The sequence below is a fragment of the Falco peregrinus genome, chromosome 5, assembly GCF_023634155.1.
Source record: "Falco peregrinus isolate bFalPer1 chromosome 5, bFalPer1.pri, whole genome shotgun sequence".
NCBI lineage: Eukaryota > Metazoa > Chordata > Aves > Falconiformes > Falconidae > Falco > Falco peregrinus.
Window position 1 is genome coordinate 22715830 of NC_073725.1, and position 3459 is coordinate 22719288.

The window sequence follows — 3459 nt, forward strand, 5'->3', positions numbered from 1 at the left end:
GTATTTTGCCTGCTACTTATTATTTCACAGTATACAGCTGCCTTTGGTCTTACCTACACAGCTTTCTTCCTCACACCCTCGCAGTGCTTGAGCCTGGGGATGGAAATCATGAATTATCAGGGTGAACCTTGTGCTATTTTCAGAAGGATCTATTAGTGACACAGCAAAAGCAGACCCAAAATATCACAGAAACAGCTGTGCGCTAAACAAGGCACAGGTTAGAGGAAAGAAGGTAACTTTACATCTCAACAAGATACCGAATTTCACATGGGAAAGGGCCCTGAGCAGGCGAAGAGGCCGCTGGCTGCCCCTCCAGCTCTGGCTCGTGCAGGGGTGCAGGCGCCCAGGAAGGATAAAAACTGCAGAGAGGAGTACTCCCCCAACATTGCTAAACTTAGTCGTGGCTAATAAAGAGCACCAGTAAACCACAGAAGTTTCTGCAACCCACATCAGGTCAGCCCCTTGGAGCTTAACAGGATCGAGCTCTGTTGAGCCTCAGTCATTTTGCAGCTGCTCAGAGCTATTTCTCAGTAAGCAACATGAGTGAAAAAACAAATGAACAGTTGAGCTAAAAGCCAACAGCCTTCACACCTGTGAGTGAGAGAGACCTCTTGATGGTGGGGGATAAAGAGCAGCTACATGCCAGGCATTTACCTGCAGTACCAAAACGCTATTTTATGAATGAGCAGGGAATTTTTTTTAAAAAAAACTATATAAAAAGTGCAAATTGGACCTGCAAGTTAGAGGCCCCTGGCTGAATCACAGCCTGGGTCGCAGTTTGTTAACGGCACATCAATCTCAGACCCTCACGTGAGTACGCAGCTTGACAAAGATGGGCTGGGCCAATTTTTTCTGATAATTTGCCCAATATCACAAGCGGGACTTGTTGTAAACAGTCTGCCCCATCAAGCATTGCAGCTCCTTGAGGACAACAGCAGCCTGACATTCATCTCTTCTAAATAAGACCAGGTTATCCCAACTGCTGGAGAGGGGTAACAAGTCCCAAAGTTCGGATCAGGGTCTAAATGCTTCTGAGCTTGCAGAGGGAGGGGGACAGACATGGGGTTTTGTTTAACTAACATCCTCCTAAACACAAATATCAGGCCCAAACCAGAGCTTTTTGGAAGAAGAGACTTGAGTCATGGTTCAGGGGGTTTGCCTCAGGATGATCCCACTTTTCATCAGGGTCAGGAACTGCAGAAGGTGCAGGCAGCAGCTTTCTGCCTTGGATGAAAGGTGGTGGTGACGCCAGTCAGCTCAAAACCATCCCCAGGTGTTTTGTCCCCAGTGTAGAAGGGCTTTGGGGAAAGAGAACAGGGTAAAATAGATTGCTTTTGCTGTTATTCAGAATTCGCTGATATTCAGCAAAGCAGGGAAAGGTGACAGAGGAGAAAAGAAGGGGGAAGAAGCCAGTCAAGAGAAGAAAGCGTGCAGTCCTGGGCACGGATTTGCATGAGGAGACACTGAGGTAAACTAATATATCACAGGGAACTATATGGGCGAGCGGGCACAGAAACGTGGCGTCCTTTGGAGGGGAGTCAGCTGCCCTCCCAGTGAGAGGCGGCAGGAAACTTATTTAACCAAGTTTTGCGTGAGGAGCTTCCTTCAGGAGGCTGCGAGTCCGCTGAGCACCCGGGAGCAGCGTGGCTGCGCTGGGTAAGGGGGTGTTTGCCTAAGTTGGGAGCAAAGCGAGGAGGCAGCTGTGAAGTCCTGCACCAAGGGAAGGAAACGCCTGCCGCGATGCATTCAGTGGGCACCCGAGGGGCATTGGGAGTTCAGGCTCTGCAATCTGGGGGTCTCCAGCTCTGTGGTTCTATATTAACTCAATAACTCATGGGCCAGTTCCACTTTCCCCTTTTGGCAGCAGAAGGAAAGGGAAAGGCGGGGGGGGGGGGGGGGGGGGGGGAAATATCCCTGCCAGTTCGGATCTTTCTCGCTCACTCCATGACAGATGGGGAGGCAATTCGCAGCCAGATTCCCCCTCTGGTAGCTCAAGGCGGGCACCACACTTGCTCAGGGCATTGCAAATTGGAAAGCCAGTCTAGAATAAATAATGGAGTAAGTAACAGAAAAATATTGAGAGAGTATAAAAAAAACCAACCCTGACATTCCCTGTCTAGGAAGGAATGGATTATTTAGAGATATGGAGGTAGGGGGATTCCCTTGAGAGCAGGCTCTCTCACATACCTTCTCTTTCACGCACACGACAAACATTTCTGTGCTCCTTCACCGGCCAGTCACAGAACATAAGGTGCTCCAAGCTCTGACGTGATTTATAAAAGCCTTTGAAGTTGTCTTATTTTAGGGAATAAATCTGAGTGTCGAGAAAGTTCTGGTGCTTTAAACTCACAGGAATAAAAGCCAGCAATTTTTTATTTTACCTATAGTCTCTGCTTTGTAAGGTTTGTCTCCTTTCAACCCCATTCATACAGCAAAACAAAGCTGCTCATTTCTGCCTGCCTTGTTCTCCTCTTAACTGCCTTCACTTCCTCAAGGATAAAAATATGTAAAATAGCAACTGCTCCAGAAAAATTAGGTGAGAAGTTTCTATTCTACCCTGTCCTCTAGCACAAAAGTAATAAAGCCTTCTGTCAATTTTAGAGGTGGCAACTCCAAAGCTGGCGGAACAAAAGCTATTTCACATGTGGTTTTGTTACATGGTGGAACTCTTTGCCATTTATTATTTCCCAGGCTAACATTTGATGTGATTTTTGAAAAGCACTATATGTTTTTATGGTATCAAAATACACTGATTATTTAAGAATGGCTGTACAGGTTCAGATTAAACATCCATCTGACCTAGTATCCTGTTTCCCACATAAGGGCATAAAAAAAGATGACCAAAGATGTCAGAACAGGGCGAGGGGAAAAAGATATATTTGCTTTACTAATGAAAATGTTGGAAAAGAAACTAAACATCATGTTCCAGGATTTTAGCCAGCCCTGTCAAAGACAGGGATGTGCTTGAATTGGAAAAAAAAGGGTGGGAGGCATGACAGCGTACCGCAAGGTTTGCACCCTTTCCTCTGCAACACTGGGCTCACTGTTAATCACCAAGCAGGATGGACTGTAGCACTAGGCTCTATCTCTGAACGCAGTCTCAAAAAACCCCACCTCATCAGGAGTAACATTTAAACCCAGTGGCTCCAGCCCTGCAGTCCTACCAAATCCCAGTGTGACTATAAGGAGAGAGGGAGGGGTAACCACTGCTTTGCCAGAGCTCGGAGGAGAGCTCAGAGCTCCTCTGCATTACAGTAGGAATATGCTGGTTTGAGGACGACAGATCCTGGGTGTGCTCCCTTTGGGACTGTCTGCGTTCTTTCGCTTCATAGCTATCTGCACAAAGATTTTTAAAATGTATAGAGACTGCACAGGCACAAACGTGACGGCAGGTTTTTTCTATACTAGCAATTCCCTCTCCCATCTTTAGCCCTACTTTTCTCTTCTCCCCTTTGCCTG